At 43.8% G+C, this 19,197-nt stretch overlaps 1 long non-coding RNA gene across 1 annotated transcript; it reads right to left on the bottom strand.

Annotated features, from left to right (window-relative positions):
* Positions 1-41: 41 nt before the first annotated feature.
* On the bottom strand, positions 42-13,327 carry LOC127393887 (uncharacterized). Its single transcript, XR_007891545.1, has 3 exons — positions 10,565-13,327; positions 1,682-3,507; positions 42-1,344 (listed from the first exon to the last, which is right to left on the bottom strand). It is a non-coding gene; the product is annotated as an uncharacterized LOC127393887 (long non-coding RNA).
* Between the last annotated feature and the right edge of the window lie 5,870 nt (positions 13,328-19,197).

The following is a 19,197-nucleotide window of genomic DNA, read 5'->3' as shown; positions in this document are numbered from 1 at the left end:
TCAATCAGCGCAAGTGAAGAAACACCTGGACAATGCAAGCTTTTAAGTTTATTGAGAATTGTGACCAGCTAACAACATTATCTAGTACTAATTTCAGTTTGCAAAGCATCTTGGAACAAGCTGAATTTATAATACAGCACAGCTGTCCTGAGGTAGCACACAAGACAAAGCAAGCTACTAGATGAGTCAAGCACACAGCTCAACTGTGAGAAGCCCAGAACTTCTTATAAAGCAGATAACTTTTTCTTTGTATTAACACAATATTGTACACAGTACTATGAAGTAATAGCTGAAGCATCTAAGAAAACCATTATAACTAAGACAGACTCCACAGCAAGAAATACCTTATTAGATCCACTATGATAATTTTTATTACATAAATCTTTCTTCAGATATTTAAGCCATCCTAACTCTGTTGCGACTGTATTGACACCCAGTTCCCTGATGGAGAAAAAATCCTCCCCCATGAGCACATAAGGGCTGTAGCAAGGTCCTACTACAGCTCTGTTCACTCAGTATCTGAAATGTAATAGCAGAGTCCTAGGGAAAAGCCTTACTTTCCTCCTCCATGTACTTCCATCTGTGACTTCTCAACTACTTGAATTACCAGTCACACTTTCTTTAAACATCCCTAAGTCAGTTTCCCCTGATTTTGTCCAATTGCACCCCCCACTACTCTTTAACACTTCTGGGCATTTCCACGTTTGCAATCCAGCTAGGGAAAAAACGCCCTCAACCTTGCCAGTATTTCAGGATTTAAAAACCAGAAAACTTCTGGTGCTTCCAGGTACAGCACCTGTAGTGTCCACAGCTGATTTCAGTAATCAGAAAATGCATTCAAGCAAAAAACAGTTTCTTCCCCTTCCTAACACAGAGGTTTTTTGGGAAGAATTTAATTTCCTAGACACCACCAATGAGACTGAGGGAATACAGAAGAAAGGTTGAAGTTTTGCCAGGTTACAGAGATTCCTTCTGTTTCCGGATCATTTATAGCAGGTATTATGCAGGAAGTAATTTTATTAATGAACTGGCTTTTTTTCCTACATTGTGTGGACATAAATACAGACTAGTATTTGTGTACTAGTAGCATTCCCAATATACATACATTTACACACACAATAGGTATACACACTTGTACAGAGCCACATATACATATTGTAAGAGAGAAAAAGTGCAGACTGAAGAAACAAGAAGCAGCTGTGAAGAAAAACATTTCCTGAAGTTTGATGAAATTAGGAAAGCTCCTGGTTTGTTTGTAACACATTTCTCAGGCCCCTCAAGGTCAAAGATGTACTGTCATTTGTGAGCATAGTTAGTTTTTTACTCTGTATGCTCAGGGAAAGCCTAGTAGTGAAAAATAGGGAAATCAGAGAAATTTAACAGAAATTGCAAATATCTGAAGCTTTATTAAATGCCTCCCAACAATGTTCTTTGGAATACACAGTATTTATTAAAATCCTAACATACAGCCAGTTTAAACTAACATTTTAAAATTACTAAGCAATGCTATAGAAGTTTATTAACGATCTATACATTAACACTGTGATGGATAGTTATAGGTAAGGGGAGCAACACTACACTTCTTGCAATGACAGATTCTAACTCTGGAAAAGCATGGCTGTGGTGTGATTACACAAACAAATGTATGAAATATTAGCAGTGCTTATGTCCAATGATTTACCTCACTTGAGGCTAATTCAAGGCGAAATTCCAAAGTTGTATTCAAGTTTTAAAACAGGATTCCCATCATCTTAAAAAACAAGCAAACAAACAAAAAATCAAAACACAATAGAGAATCAGAAAGATCATCTACCTACACCCTTCAGCCTCAGTCCTAGAATACTGAAATTGCAACCTGTGGGGAAGCAATATATACCTTTACCATAGAAGCTGAAACAGTCCACACCTCCATACAGTGGATAAAGAACCTTCCAAATTGTACCTTGACTCCTGCTACTTACATTGTTGTGCAAGTTCTATACATGAATACAAAATTACCTGCTCAAAAAACTGGACAACTTGGGATTGGAACGTGACAATTTGGCAGCTGTAAAAGAAAAGCTTTCTATCAAACATTTCATCAAAAGCATTGATTAGTTTAGAAGTAACTGAGATTCATTAAATAAAAGTAGGTCTATTACAACAAATGCTATACACATCTTTTTAGGTTAATCTTCATCAGAGTGTGGTTTTGTATCTATACATCCAAAAAAGCATGTATTTTTTGAAGTCACAGTGTTTAATCTGTGAGATCATAGCTAAGTTTCTGAGTTCACTTCTGGTATCCCTGGACATATTAGTCAGGAAGACTGGAAGCTCCAAAAGGCACTTAGGTTAGAAGCAACACATTAGATAGACACCAATAAGCTGTGGTTTTACCTGCTTATTAGGCTTCCTAAATGAAGGAATCCGAGCATCACTTACAGGTCTGAAAACATATTTTGTTAGAGGTTAAGCAAAATAAGAAATTAAACAGCTACTCCTCCTTATTAACACTCTCCTACTTATCATGTTCTAAGTTTTTTTCCTTCCCATGTAACTAATTTTTATTGTTAAAACAGTGCTACAACATTCCATTCCACTTGCACACAAAACAGTCCTTGTCCTTAGTACTCCCTCCAGATATGTCCAAGAAGTATGCTTAACATTCTGATATTTTAGGTCAAAAGTCTCATTTTACAGTAGCATCATTTTTAAACGTGACGTCAAGGAAGACTGGCACAAATGCTGCACTTTCAGACTTTTTGGGAGATCTAAGAGCTTGAGAACTCTTTAGTAAAAGGCAAACTACCCCAAAACTTAAAACAGACAGACCAGGTAAATCAGGATTATCAGTATCTGTCCTTACCATTCACCACGCTCTCAGAATAAGGTATGCATGAACTTCCCAACTGTAGAGAGCACACCAGAGACCTGAGATGTTCTGATTTTGTTGGGACCATGAAAAGTAAACAGATGAGGATATTCCCATTCTGAGTAAGAGGGATAGATCTCTCCTTTGAGAACAGAAGAGTGCAGCAGCTAGCTGCGGCTGACAGGGTGTTTAAATCACACAGAAGATTCAACTGATTAATGCACCAGTTCTACAGGTTAAAACTACCACATGAAAAAACACCTTACATGCCCTGCCTTGCCAAACACACAGTGGTGTCACTGCCCTATAGAAGCAACACTGATTTCTTTAGCACACTACGTATCAGCTGAAGTCATAGAATCGTAAAATGGTAGGGGTTGGAAGGGACTTCAGGAGATCATCAAGGCAACCTCCCCACCAGTCTACTAATATATTGCTTTTATTTCTCCAAGGAGTGGTGAATTTGGACATCAGGCCAAAACCAGATACTCACAAAGAGGTTCTAGGCAACCTGGGTGAGGAAACTTTGAAAGGTCATGCTTCCAAGCACAGGACTGGTCTCATCACAATGGTAAGGACCATTAAATTCCAAGGAATGCTTCTGCCATAGCACCACCTTGTACCAATCCAGAATCTCAGTCTAAGAGTACCACCTGGTGGAAGCCAGAACAAAGGCTGTAAGAATAGTGTTTGATCTGGAGTTTTCAGTTTCAGGCACAAAGCAAAACAACACATTTCTCACTGTTGCTCATTGCCCCACACCAATACAAAAAAAACCCACCACCAAACCACAAACCTGAAGACAAAGAAAGTTATTTTATGTCCCACCTTAATTTCACTTGTATAGCTTTTTCTCCTTTCAGCATGTTAAGGTGACTTGCTATAACCAAACTCTAGTCTTTACCAAGGAGAGTTCTACTATGCCTCCCTGCTTCCTCCCCCGAACTCTCAAAAAGTTGCTCTGCATGGAGTATGTGGTTGAGAGACTAAAGAACCCTTAACACTACTTTGGTACTCCTCCCAGAGCATCTAGCTCTCAGTTGTTTCCTTCTCTCTGCAGACAGAAGAAATGCAGATATACGTATTAAAACAACTTAAATCTACGTTTTGTTCCACTGTGCTTTATCAGCACTCTCCAGAGTATCACTCGCAAACAGGTTCCCCCCCCCCGTTTGTTATTTAGATTCTTTGGTAAAGGCTCTGTCACAGTTAACTTTTAGAAAGGAGAGGGGAGGAGCAGAATTTTCAAGCTTTCAGGGTGCAGAGGGACCACTCAGTTTAGCACTAGCAGAACTCATATGTAGTCCATGTTTTATGAACAAAGCATGTTCCTTAAATTTATCTTGAATGCTAGACAGTTATTTTGTTTCTGCAATGACCATAAGAATATTATTTTTTTCTTATTGGCTCCCCATGCATCATATTAAAAAAACGCACAAGGTGAAACGTAACCCAATTTAGATGTCCTCAAAATCTGCAGACTTCTAGTAGGCATTCCACATGTACTACTATACTCTCCCTATCCTCAAAGAGGAAGAGGCCTACAAATCAATACACATTTTAAACTTTGAACTCCTAATTTCTTACCAGAGAAGCACTTACCAAGTGGAACTGCACATACACATGGACGGAGCATGTAATTTCCAAGTGTAACTCCATGTGGCTGCACATACCCAAACGTGGCTCCAGGATACTGACACCACTTACTCAGTTGTTAATACAAAATGCTTTGGTATGTAATGTTCACAGCTCCTATAGAATATTTCCCCAGGGAACCACTAACATGTCAGAGCATTAAGTATGTCTGCCAAGGTCAGTGATGCTGCTTGAGTTTGGGTGGGAATTATACCAATAGATGCAAGGGTAGAGTTCAGATTTCAGAGTGCATCCCAACACACCATTTTGACAATTGCTACATGAAAGTAATCCAGAGAAGCACCCAATCAGTGTAAGAAGGCTTATGTTTTGACATATTAGGCTATGCTGCCTAATACTAAACTTTACAATTTGGGTAGAAAGTGTTAATACATGGGTACAGTAATCTCCAGCTGGAATCCAGGACAGAGTTAGAGCACACCATCACAAAATTGATTTGTTGAAGTCGGTGATTCTATGAAGATACCACAGAATGGACTATCCAAGGCTTTGATTCCTTTTTAACCACTACTATCCATTCTCACACTGAAAAATTATGAAGAAAAAAGTTTTTTACTTTTGTGAAGTGTTCTGAAAACCACCAGTTTGAAGTAGCAACCAGTAAGGATACTCAGTATGCAAGAAACTACAACCAACTCAAGTCACAAGTGAAACTCCTCACTCACCCTCTGCTTACAATACTTCACAACTATTAACACGTTTCCTCCTCTAGGTGCCAAAAAACAAACTCCCCACAGAACAAAGCAGTAAGACAAAAGCCCCACAACTCTAAGTCTCCCTATGTGTAATACACTGCCAGAGCAGAAAGGGATATCTTGAAAAAGTCAGAATCATGTCAGACACACCCAATAGCCATGTTAGGATATGAGTACAAACTGAGAATAGTCCACTAGTTGGGCAGACAAAGCACTGCAGGCTTTTTCACCTCTCATTTCTTTGGAGCAGAACACAAAAGGCAAACAAACAAAACACCCACAATAAAACCACCACAGGCAAATGCAACAAACAAACAAACAAAAAACCACAAAAGCACAAAAATGTATTTCACTTTTAATGAAACTAGGTTTGCAATAAATACAACTGTTGCAGCATTATAAGCCCCGAGTGGCAAAACACTGCTTATCACTCCCAGCAGTCTACCTCTGCACTTTCTTGGGGAAAGCAAAATTCTAGCCTTCACAACATATACGGTTCTTCTCGTCATCAATTTTCTCCTCTTTGCTCCCCTACTCTAGCCCTAAGTTTTAGCCTACATCCATGTCAATCTCATGTTTAGAAATGCTTTAGTCACACAAATATGGTATGAATAAAGGTATTTTTCTCCTCCAAATTCTAAGTGCAATACATGTTTGAAACCATACAGAACTGCATCTTTCTACTGACTGGGTACTTAATTACTAGCTGTATTCAATAAACATACCTTTAAAAAAAGAACAAAACTTGAATACTAGATACCAAGATGTGAACATCAGTTGTCAAAGTGATCAGTACAATCCTTAGATATGAGTTGCTAGGAAATAAAGGTAAAAAGAAACATCCTTATTCAGAATACAGCTTCAAACAGGAGCTGACTCAGACCCAGCCAAACAGCATGCTTATTTTTGTTTGTGCTGATCTCCTTGGATAATCTGTATTACAGATCCCTCATGCAGCCTCCCTGAGCAAAACCTGCTTTCACTGCCTTGCTAAAGGAGCCTCTCAAATGCCTAGGATCTATTCATAATTCAACCACTTGATTTTCACCTGAGATCATAGAGTTTCCTGCAAATGGAGACATCTGAATGGAGAGAATGGCAAAGAACTACTTCCATGACTACTTCCCTAGAGACTCAGATATTAAGGCACAGAGACTAATGCAGATTTAAGAGCCATTTTTTTTCAGCATCTCTAGTCCCAGTTTGCCACAAAGTCAGAGATGTTCCAAGCTTGCAGGCTGGCTGTGGAAAACACTCCAAGGAGCTCTGGTGTGTTTGTTAATCATGACAACTCCAAAACACACATTATTCTTGCAATTATGTCAGCAAGCATATCTGAGCTTTCTGACACCTAATCAGCATATTCCCCTGAACAGAAGTCCAGTCCAACACTATTAGAAACACTAGCTATCTGTTACTGGAAGATCAGGGCTAAATCTCCACCAGAAGATGCTGACAAATACCAGGAGCATGTATTTGTTAACAAACAGAATGTTAAAAAACAGCTGTATTACCTTCAGACTGGAATCGAACTATGAACCGAGCAGTTCAGAAAGCAAAACATGCTCATGAAAATGAACCACCCTGTGCAATGTCAAACTGGTATCTTTCTACTTGCAGAATTTCTGTGATGGCTGCAAGGGGGCACTTCTTAACACAAAATACTAAGAAAGTCTATTTCCTGCCACAGACTTTGAAACATAAGCATGATATAATTTCAAAGAATTTCATTACTTGTAGTGAAAAAGTTTGTTTGACAGACGTACAGATACCTACTCATGACATGCTTTTACACTTAATCTGATCACATTGACACAAATTAAACTAATCCCACAACTGTATTATCATGCTTATTTTACATTATATCAAGAACTATTTAACACAAAGCAGCAACACAGCTCCACCCCACATACAGTAACTTCCAGTCATATAATCTAGCTATCAATTACTCTTCAACCAGCATGTTTTTCAAAAGCTTCTAGCAGGTAAGAATTAAGGGTTCCTGCTTTTTCTCCCCTAAATTGAAAATCCATTAGCAGGACTTATCACACACACCAACACTCTCATGGAGATGAGGAAGTTGCCCCTAATGCCTTGTTTCATTATGAAACCTTTTTTTTAAATGCAATTGTTGAATGATACAAAAAATCTGATCAGCCACCTAATAATGGCAATTTCTAGAGTTTGACTGTAGAGAATGAAATACTTAAGCCTCTCCTTAAGACACAGCATTTTTTTGTCTTTGTAAAACTAGGAAAACAAAAAAAAACCTTGAAGCCTGCAGAGATTTACAGGGGTTTAACACAAAGACTTTCTACTTCAAAGTATGTGTAAGCTTTCCAAGTACTACAGTAATACTCAAACTATGGAGCTAAGGCTGATTTCCCATACAAAACATAGGCCTTTGCCAAAGTAGTATGGGATGAGTTAAAAAAAAAAAAAAAAAGCTACACACGTATCAGAACAACTAACTGGTGACTCAATACTTCCTAAGTGCTCGTATTTTACACCTCTGTAGAAGACAGTTAAAGATAGAAGTGACTAGAAAAGTGCCTCTCCTGTACAACAGTAGAGGCAGCTTTCCTTCTGCATCAAGTACACTAAGCAGGAATTAGTTAATTTGTTCTATTGCAGGAAAAAAATCATTGCCATAAATGCACTTAAAAGATGTGGGTATCTGGAATCTTTTAAAGATTCTATAACATGTCACCCAAAGGATTTCTTATTGTTGTACAATGCCTTATCCATTGTTAAAATCCAGACCATTTCTATCCAAACTGCTGACATGCCCCACAGCAGGACAGTTGCTGTAACATTCTTGTCAGTCACAGTAGCATACAAGGCATAGAAAATACAGATTAAGTAACCTAACCCATCTCCTGCCTTAACTGAACTTTCTACTCTCTCCTCCCAACTTCATCTTCCCTACCTTTAATCACACCCATGATCACCTCCCATCTCCTAGGGAATATTGTATTTTTTCCAGCAGGAAAAAGGCTTGCATATTTCTCCTGCAAGGAAGACATGACCTGCCACCATTTATGTGCAGGTCAGATTCCTTGAAACACACATCTCTTCAACTGAACTCACGAGAGCAGGCTTATGTTCCATTGACCACAATATGCAAAGACTAGCACTCAAGCATTTGTCATGGACTACTTTTTGCCTTTCAAATGTCATTGCTCCATTAAGTGTTCAGAATCCATGTTAACAGCTAGCATTAACTAGATAGCCCAGTCAACAGAAAACAAACCCGTGGTCTGAATCCCAGATATGCACAATACACCCATCAACAAAATAAGCATTTATTCAGTTAAAGTCTCAGCTAGCCCTATTCGCCAAAGTTGTGTAATAACCCTGTTCCATGCAAAGCATGTTGACCACACATAAAAGCTGTTTGTTGGTTTTTTTTTTTTTGTGAACTAGGGAGATGCCTTTCCTCAACTTCAGTGGGTGTCTTAATGTGGTACAATTTGTGATGTTTGAAGGAACCAGCCCTAGTGACGAACAGAAGTCCTAATCTCCTCAAGTCACAGAAAACCACCTATGGCTACTCAACTAGTTACACTTACAGCTTTTTCTGTAGTTTGCTACCCATTTAAAGAACCTGACTCAGTTTCTGAGGAGTCTGAAGTCAACTTTAAACCAAACATTCTGCATTTGGAAACTTAAAATTACTAGGATGACATAAAACATGGGTAATTTCAAGTGTAATGAAAAAAAATGCCTCACCCACCCACCCCCCCAATAAAACCAAACAACAAAAAAACAAACCAAACAAACTCAAACCTTAAACAATAAAAAGCCCCCAAAACCCAGGAGAGTTCAAATGGAGACTTAATTCACAGAACTGTTCATCCATTAAATCACTCTGGGAAACTACGAGAAATTAAGTTGTATTAAACAGCAAGAATGAAATGCTGTGTTTCATTGTGTGTTTTAATTTTTATTAGGAAGGTGGAAAAATATAGAATAACAGCAGTTTTTAAAATTCTCAGTCTCTACTCATAAAGCCAGTAGTCAGTTCTCCTCCATCTAGGAATCCTACTGGCTGTAGCAAGCAATAACCTTGTTAAAAACCCAATTTTATTTATGCCTTTTTTTTTTGTCCTGTTTAAACCTTTTAAAATGGGCAGCTTCAAAACCAACAGTGTGCAATGACATCAGGGTGGGAATGCACATCCAGCCTCTCCAATTCCAGACTGGCAACTCTCATGCACTATATTAACAGTTACCAGCCTCAACTCTTCTGCTTTCAACTGAGGGGAAGACAGATGCTTGTTAACACTGCTACAGATGTAACAAGACACCAGCATAGCAGATAATCCATCAGGAAGAGCAATGTGTAGTCAGTGGAGTAGAGAAGAATCTTAATGGCACGTTGTTTTTTTTTCTCCCCCCAGTATGTTCTCATTTAGACATCATCCAAAAAAGTGAACAGGAAATTGAATGACCAGCACTTAAGACTTCCTGAGGACAAAACTGTAGATTTCACAGCAAGGCTATAATGAAGACTCAACATGATGCAGTCCACTGCTTTATGATCAGCTGCTCTATCTCTAGTATCCATGACATTTCCTTGTTTTATATACTGCATGCTATTTTCCTACTTGTCTGAAGCTACGAAAACCAAACCTTTAAAGAGGTGTCAAGAGAACAAATTCTAGTTTAGTGATGGGAAGGTAGGGAGGATAAAGATGGTGTGCAAACAAATCCTGTAAGCCAAACCCTAGATTTGAAGAAAGCTGTGGGTCTTTGTCAGTAAGACTTTGCAAACAAAACCACTTATGAATTCCAAATACAAGTGATACATTATAAAGAAAAAATTAGTGAAAAACAGAACACTGAGTGTTGCATTAATTTCCTCATGGTAGTATGTAAGCTATGCAAGAGATACAACTGCACCACCACAGCAAGGGATATCCCCTTCTAGTCCTATGTTCAGTTAAGGCTTATGAACTAGCTGTTACTCAAAATGTCTGCTCCTGACAGTCATCTCACTAGTTTCTTTGATATGCTGAAATCAACACAGGAAAGTCAATTCTTAAGAACTGAGCAGTTTTTTCAGTATCATCGATTAACAAATTGTAGTGAAAAACTGCTTCATTTCCCAGCATGCTTTCAGATATTAGGAGTGTACACAGAAGTTTTCTACAGTTAACAATGTTTTCCTTATAAGGGTAACTGTGCTATACCAGAACTTCAGGCAAGTGTTAATACTGCTTTTTGTTTAGAAAGACGAACTAAGTTACGCCCTTCCTACATCTGTTAAAATTTTAATGTTAGACAATTCCTATAAGCTCACAGGAGTTCATATGCCTCAGACTAATTCACAGCAGTTTATGTTAAAAATTATTACCTGTATCAAAGCCAGCAGAAAAAAATAAGTTTCTCATCCACATGGCAGTTTTAATAGTCAGCTGAACACATCTGCAGAAAATGCTTCTTGGTGTTTCTGCAGCATTTTCAAACTGGCACTTGTTTTAGCTGCCTTACTACTCCAACTCCAGTCAACCTTTAAAGAAACATCAGGGACAAGGCTGAGCTTTTTTCTTTAAGCCCAGCTGAACTCAGCAGCATTACTTCCCTTCCTACAGTTTTATGTCAACTACAGTTCTGTGTCTCAGCTACACTGAAACTAACATACACAGGATTAACCATCATTCCTTAGGAGATACTCAAGTGACTATAAAAAACAGGAGAAAAACAATTTACACTGAACTTGATGTACAGGGCAATATTCTATTCACACATATCCATTAGAAAGCTATGATACATTAGAATGAGTTGGAAAAAAGCTCTAGACACTTTCGGAAGAGAGCATGCGTAATTAACCTGAAACTTCTGATAGCATAAATTATATTATTAATATGCCAAAGCTGTACTGAAAGCATACAAGTAAGACTGATTCTACAGTTTACACAGGCACTGTTATAATTGTCCCTTGAATTAAGCACAGATTACTGTGTCTTTAGAATGCTGTATGACAGTCACAAAGTTATTCCTCACACTTGCACCATGTAAAAGTATTTTTTGGAGTCCAAGTAATTAAAATAATAAATGATGGCAACACTTCTTGTCAGTTAGTTTTCACACAAAGTATTAGAACTTTGTACACTTCAACTTATCTGACAGCTAATTTAAGGTTCCATGGGCATAAAAACTGCTTCTGCAAGCATTCATTTTTAACAAGCTTCTTTTTTTAACTGTAATATACAACTCCAACTGCCTACATGGCAGTGTAAATATGAACGCATATTAAAACGCTTCCTGCTTTTACACTCAAAAGGAGTTAAACTGCCATCACCAAATTACTACAGAAGCTTATTGTATAGAAATCAGAATGAAAACACACATCTTCATCTGACTTTACTGACAAAAGTCTTCTCTAATCAGCTAAACTAAAAAGCAAATTTTAAGCATGGGAAAGATGACTTTGGTCAAGAACGCTATCTGAGCAATACATTCTAAAGTAACAGGAGTAGAAAAAACAGGCAGAAATTGAGTAGCACACAGAAGCCTAAGTTGGCTTGGCTACTTCAGAAACTTACAAGACACCAAACCCATCTAAGAATTCTTCATGTCTTGCTAGAGGACAGAGCAATATTCCAAGGCAACATTGTGCTTGTTGCTTGACTCTGGATAGTGTTCAGCACTCTTAGGAACAATGACCCATATAGCTTAGTATTCCCTTTTAACTTAACACAAGAATAGCAAGGGCAGCATTGACCCAAATACTCTTAATTTTCCTACCACAAAGGTACTTCAGAGTACTATATAGTCTGGTGACTAAGCAACCAATTTAGTACTTTGAATTTACAGCATTAGTTCTCTAGAAGGCTGTTTTAGGAAACAAAACATTTAATGCTTAAGCTGCAAGTGAAGTTTAGTAACACACTACTCATTCATGTTGAATGCTCCACTTCTAGATTTTACATCAACACTTCCTCATGGAGCCAGTTACATCTTCCCCTTAGCAACCTCAGCTTCTCTGAAGCAGTTATACACACAAGTTTTTCCCATAAGTAAAGTTATTCAGGTAGCTCAAGAGATGTCCCATTTTCTTGGTATGGATCACATGGTAAGTGATTCACTCTAAAGGTTAAGATTTGACCACTGTTATGCTCACCACAGATGTAGATAACCCAGAAGAAGTGGGCACCTGACTAGTATTAAAGATTCCATAGCTAAGAAATTACTAAGAACCTGTTTGTAACCTGATTTATTACTCTTTAACTTAACAAGTTCTGGATGGAGGAACTAGGGCTAAAAATGCACTCTATTACCAGTTTCAATATAATAAAAAGCATTACAAAAGAAAGCTGCTGAATTCTTCATGTAATCTTAATTTTAAAAGCAACCTTATACTGAACAAGTCAGAACTTTCATTCAGATTTTCTAATACCCAAGATCCATTTCTTACCAACAAATTCATGAAGAAAGTGTAAATAAGTATCCACCTTGGTTTAATAGAAAGCTCATAACAGCCTTTAAAAAAAAAAATCCAAACTCAAGATTTCAGTAAATACATATTATCAGTAATAAATCCGGTACATACAAACAAAAAGCCAAATACAGAAAACCAAAATCTAGTTACACGGAAAATTACATGACATTTTTTTCAAGAAGAAACTTAAAATCTTAAGTTTCCTGGATCAGTGAAGGCGAAATTCCTTAAAACTATGAAGGTGTTTCAGCCTCTATCCCCACCAACCTCAACAGGCCGGGACAAGTGCAATACCACAGACACACACAGCATTGCAACTGATCCCAACCTGTGTAGAAAGGGGTACAGTATCTCCACACTGACTGACTGACTTGTCACTGCCACAGTCAGTTTTGCATGGATTTGCACAGCAGAGTATTATACAGCTGGATGCAAACCTGCAAAACTAACCAGAGAACAGTGTTCAATTAAACAACAAATAAACTGTAAGACACGCTGAGTATGTAGTTCTACAGCTAGCAGTACTTTAAGTGCTTATAATGCAGTAGATTAGTGATCACTACCTGCACTATAAGCACTTTAGTGCTACAAGAGCTGTCCATTCACTAGACTGCTGTTAAAATAAGGCAGGCCACAAAACATCCCAGAACCAGCAGAAAGCATTCGAACTCCTTGATGTAGATTATAACAGGCCACCATCAGTTTTGCATAGATTTGCACAACTACACTCTTCTTGTAGTGCAACTATGCAAAACTAACAGAAGACTGCAAAGCAGTAAACTACGGGAACATCTACAGTCTTAACCTGAGTGACTGGATGAAGACATAACTTCTTATGCCAGAAGGAGCACTTAGGGCAGTAGATGCTAATCTACTTCACTATCTGCACTAGATGCACCTTAGTACAAAAAGCACTTGACACCACCACACTGTACCTTTCCAATCTCTGAAGTCCTGCAAGATCTCCTGAGGCAGTTGTCAACATAATGCTACAAGTGCCTTCACTGCAGTAGGTTCTATATATCACTACCTGCACTGTAAGCACTTTGACATTACTCTGACGCAACCCACGTTTTTAGTAATTCAAGATATGTTGTCTACCTTGCACCTGCTGAAAAAAAAGAACAAAGTGAGTATTTGATCAGGTTTTGAATTGCACACCTTGGACAACAAAGCTTTGAAACTTTTCACACTTCATTTCTGGGCTGAAGACCTCCCTGGAAGTTAGCTGAACCAGAGCATTAGCCCAATCCAGGACTCTCATACACAGTACTAGGAGTATCAAAATCAAGACTGCTTCACAGTATAAGAGCCCAATTGTAAAAATTAGTTAATTGCTTCTCCCATACCATTTTCAGAAAGCCATTAGAACATGTAGAGATAAAAATAACTTAAGTTTCCAAAGACCAATCTGGAATAGAGAAAGAACTCCCACCACCTCTCCGCAAGTATAAACAAAGTTTATGCCCAACTGTAGGTAACTGAAAATTCAAAAATTTTATTCAGCAGATCACACCATCAGGTTTCTGAAGTTCAGAAAGCACCTTATGACATTAAAAGTGCTTTTTCAAGTTTTCCCATTAGTTCCTTTGCTAGCAGATTAGAAAATCTGCTGCTGCTGCCACAGACACCCTGCCTCAAAATACAGCTCCTACCACTGTATTTAGATTGCTCTATCTAGCAACAAAAAACAGTTTCTAATGATAGCTATAAAATATACCACCACAAGCAAATTACAGCTACTTACTACATTCTTAAGGGTCAATGAAGCAGGAAACAACTATTATTTGAAATCTGAAACCACATTTTGTGCCTTCTTTAATAAGAATATAGACTTGAAGGATCATGTAAGGTTTCTCTCAGTATTTATAGCAAGCTTAGTGTAATACTTTGGAACTACAAGAAAACTGTAATTTCTGTTAGACTAAAAAATAAACTTTCTGGAAAAAGGAAAAAAATCCCAGCAAATTAATTTAAAAATTTTTAAGACTCTTTCCCTGTCCAGGTGCTTTAGTTGGATAAATAAGAGCTTTAAAAACGTGCATTACTCTTCTCTAAATGACTGCTACACATGCCTCCAATCCTAAGAAACTCTTTGGAATTTTGTACTCCTAACCAAAGTCTCAGGCTCAGCTTCAAAGGCGCTGCTTCAAAAGCACTGCTTCTGCCTCTACATTTTTAAAAACAAATATTTAAAATATAAAAACTTACCGTTTTCTGTAAAAGGCTATTTCCTCCACAAACACGCTACTGCAGCATCCACAGAAAGCTTCATTTTTTCCCGCTGCACGTGTCGATACTGAAAAAAAAAAAAAAAAAACACCACAAAAAAACACATCACACCAAGTTATTTGCTTTTTGTTGCCGAGGAGGGAACAAAGTCACCCAGCAAGTTCCCTAACGCCAGGGCTCCCCATCCACTCTCCAACCCAGGGAGGGCGCGAAACGCTCCGGTAACCCCGCGGGCACCAAGAAATCGCCCCATGCGCAGCGCACACGCGGGCTCCCTCCGTTCCCCAAGAACTAATCCGCCCCACACACCCCCTGCCGCGGGACCTCCCCCACGCCCCCCAAGGCCGGCTGCTGCTGCAGCTGCTCGGGCGGCCCGGGCCGGCCCCGGCAGGCCGGGCCGGAGTGGCCGCCGCAGGCCCAGCCCGGGCCGGGCCCGCTCCCCTCACCGCGCAGCACGTGCTCCGCCGAGAACACAGGGGCGGCTGCGCGCGCCGCGCCCGCCAGGGGGCGCAGCTGCCGGCAGCGCGGAGGTCACAGCCCGGCTACGGCGTGACGCCCCCCCCACTCCACCGCCCCCAACGGCCCGGCCGAGCCCGCCGAGCCCCGCAGCGCGGACGTCGGGCGAACGGCCGGGCCCGCACGGTCCCGGGGTCTGCCCGGGCCGGCAAGGAGTCGCGGTGGGGGGAGAGGAAGCGGCTCCCCGTGGCCGCCGCTGCCCACACGCGGCTCCGGGCCTAACAGGGAACAATCGGCCCCAGCACGCAGCCGCCGCCATGTCCCCCGCCTCCTCCCCCTCCCCAGCAACATGGCGCCGCCGAGGCCCCGCAGCTGCCGCCGCGCCGATTTCGTAATGAAGCCCGCGGCTCCTGAGCGGCGGCGCGGGGCCCGCCCGTTGCCCCTCGCCCGCCTGCCCGGGAGAGGCAGGGAGCCCGCGCCCGGCCGCACGCGTCCCGGCGGGGGGGGGGGGGGGCGGAAAAGAGGAGGGCCTGCCGCCCCCGCCCCTCCTGCGAACAAAAGCCCATGCGGAGGGGCCCGGGACGCGCTCGCAGCCCGCGGGGCTGCCCCCTCCCCGGGGCCCCGCGCCCCCTCCCCCGTAGATGGGGGGGGGGGGGGAAGCGCGGAGCACAAAGCGCCTCCACCGGGAACTCGGCGAGAGCTTCCCCCCCTCCTCTTTCCCCCCCTCCCCGACCGCCGCCTCCTTTACCGCCGCTGCCGTTCCCCGAGCTGGGCGTGGGCGGCGAGCGGAGCCCCCGTGCCGCCGCGGCCTCTGCCCCATGTGCGGCTTTGTTCTGGTGCCGCCAACTCCCCCCCCGCGGCCGCGGCGGGCACAGCGCAAACTTTCCCGGACGGGCCTTCCCCCGCGGGCCGCGGGAGCACAAACCCCCGCCCGCCCGCTCCCACCCCCGGCCCCCGGCAGCTGCCATTGTGCCGAGCGCGCCGCCCTGCCCGCCCCGGGGGCTCGGCCGCTCTCCGCGCCGTCCCGGTGGGCCGCCCAGGGCCCCGAGCGCGGCGGCAGGAGGGGGGTGGGGGGGCGGGAAGGGGGCGGCGGGACTCACTGCAGCAGCGAGCGGCGCGCACGCTTTTTCAAATCTCCCTCATTCCGGCCCCTCCCGCCCCGTGTGCGAGCTCGGGAGGCGCCGCCGCCGCGGCGGCCGCGGCCATGCGCCTTGCTCCCGCTTCCCCCCCACCCACCCCGCCGCCCACCCACACCCCCTCCCGCCGCCCCGGCCACTCACAGCGGCCCGCCAGCACCCCCCGCGCCGCTACCGCTGCCTCCGCGCCCCGCTCCGCCACCCGCCCCCCGCCGCGCTGCCTCCCCGGGCTCGCCCCCCGCGCCGGGCGGCCGCCGGCGCCTCACAACAGGTTTCCTGTCAGCAACACGCGCGCGGCAGCGACACTCACCAGCCAGCGGCGGCCGCCGCCACCATCTTCCCTCCTCCCGCCGCCCCCGGCGCCCTGCGCGGCGGGGCGAGCCCGGCCGAGCGGAGCCGCGCCGCTCCCCGGCGGGGCGGGGGGGGAGGGAAGTGGCGCGAAGGCAGGTCCCGGCGGCAGCAGCGGCTGAGCTCGGGGACCATGTGGGTGAATGAAGGGCGGCGGCTCCCGCCTCAACGTAAATATCCACAAGCCCCGCTCCGCCCTCATTAGAATAGAAAACAAAGTGCTTCCGAGCGCCGCGCCGCCCAATCGCCGGCCGCGGGCCCCCGCCCCCGCCCGCCGCCTGCTGCGATTCATCCACACACCAGGCATGCACCGCCAGCCGCCCGGCCTGCCCCGCGCCGCCCGCCCGGGCACCTCTGCTGCCGCCGCAAAAACTTTGTCTCCGCCGTTCCGCCGCGGGCTGGGCCGCCGCGGGGGGGGTGGGGAGGGGGAGCGCGGTGCCCGCCGCCCCGCGTCGCGCAGGGCTCCCGGTGGGGGATGGCGGTGCTGCGCGCATCCTGCCTGCGCAGGCGGTGGGGAAGGGGAGGGTAGGAGCGGGGTGGGGATGCACATGGTGGCCCCGCGCTCACGGGAGGGCCGGGGGCAGGCCTGGCCGCGGGGGGCGGGCTCGGCCCGGCCCGGCCCGGCCGTGCCCGCCCCGCTAACTTGAGCGCGGTGGGAAAGCGGGAGCGGCGCGCCCGCGTCTTCCCCTCCTTCCCGTGTGTCCGGCCCCACGCGGAGCGGAGAGGGTGGTCCCGCGTGTGGCTGCACTTGTCCTAGGGAAACTCCTGCACTTGCGCCTGGCCGAAAGCGGCGACAGGAAACCCAGATGGCAGGGATGCGAGCGGGAAGCTGGCGGGGCGGGGGAGCAGCAGCAGCATCCCGCGCAGCTCCAGGGGCGCCGGTTTTGGCCGAGTCCCGCCCGCGACTCGGGGGTCCCAGGGGGGCTGCACTGGATTCTGACCGGTGCCGCCCGGTGCGGTCCGCAGCTGCGCTCCGGGAGGGCTCCCCGAGCAGATGAGCCCTTCCCCGAGCCACCATTAACTGCGGCTTCCCCCGGCGCGGGCGGGGAGCCGAGGCCAGGGACGCCAGAGGCTGAGCAGCGTGGTGCGGCGGGAGCAGAAAGTACCAGGACCTGTGGGATGCTCGCAGTGAAGCTGCGTAGATCGAGGGAAAAGTGTTTTAAGTGACGTGTGCGAAAAAAATTAGTAGGTTATCCAGTGGGCATCGTTGCTTTTTCGCCGCAGCTTTCAGGACTGAGGTAGAAAATTGTAGCTGGAGCTCAACATACTTTTCCATGACACAGATGCTTATTTTACCAAAGAGTATATTTTACACAACACTGATATTTTATAGATCAGCATTTCTACCGTTCCTTACTAGAAATGGAGAAATCACTTTGTCTTCTGAATAAAAAGACCAGAAAAATGTAGTCTGCATTTGCCATTTCCAAAAGCACTTGGAGGATTTATTTTTTGTACCATTCCAACAATGCCTGCAGATAACAGAGTATTTGTGTTTTTATCAATTCTGGTTACCTTCAGTATATAGCAGAAAAAAGTATGTTTGTTCTCCGTTTCTCTTGGTTTGTAGTTGTTCAGAAGAAGACGCTAATTTTTCCTAAGCTCATAGTGACAATTCATGAAAGCTACAACATTATCTTTTAGGTAGCTTTGCTATATTTGAGCCTTCAGAAAGTAATGCATCAGACAGTATTTTTAGTATTTAGAGGTGATGTTCTGTGTCATGGAAGTGGACTGTTGGGTTTTTTCATCCACACCCTTAAGCTTAACTTAAATATATATTTACTAACATACACACAAAAAATTATATTTGGTAGAGGACCATTTCAGCTGAAAACTATAGCTGCCTTTTAAAACCAAAGTAATTAAAAAATAAGTTGGTTTTGTATTGTGTGTTAGTAATACTGAAGTTCTGTCTTGCATCTGAGGCTCCTTTCCCAATCCTTAAAGCTATTCTCTGCTACCCCCCTTCCTGAATCTTATTTTCTTTTTTTTTTTTTTCTGTTCTCCTTTAAATTTTGACAAAAAAGGCCAACAAAAGGTAATCAATAAAATGCAAATATAAGCATAATATTTTTTCTTATTGCTTTGGATGAACTCCAGGCTCTAGCAAAGTTGGTTGCCATAGTCCTGCTGATCAAACAGGTAAGATTTCAATCCTTTTTTATAGCCAAAGATTCCAAATTGCTTTCACAAGGTTGGGCAAGAATCTCATCTCAGTATCTGGAGTAAATGAAGTGATAGGGAACACATTATACCAAGCTGTCCACTGGCTGAAAAGAGCCAACAAAAGCGTAAGTAAGAAAGAACACAAGACTGACTTTATTAATTTGCAAAATAAGGGAATTCAGGACCTAAGTGACTGTGCTCCTC

The sequence above is a fragment of the Apus apus genome, chromosome 1 (assembly GCF_020740795.1).
Source record: "Apus apus isolate bApuApu2 chromosome 1, bApuApu2.pri.cur, whole genome shotgun sequence".
NCBI lineage: Eukaryota > Metazoa > Chordata > Aves > Apodiformes > Apodidae > Apus > Apus apus.
This window is presented reverse-complemented; position numbering and strand designations above follow the sequence as displayed.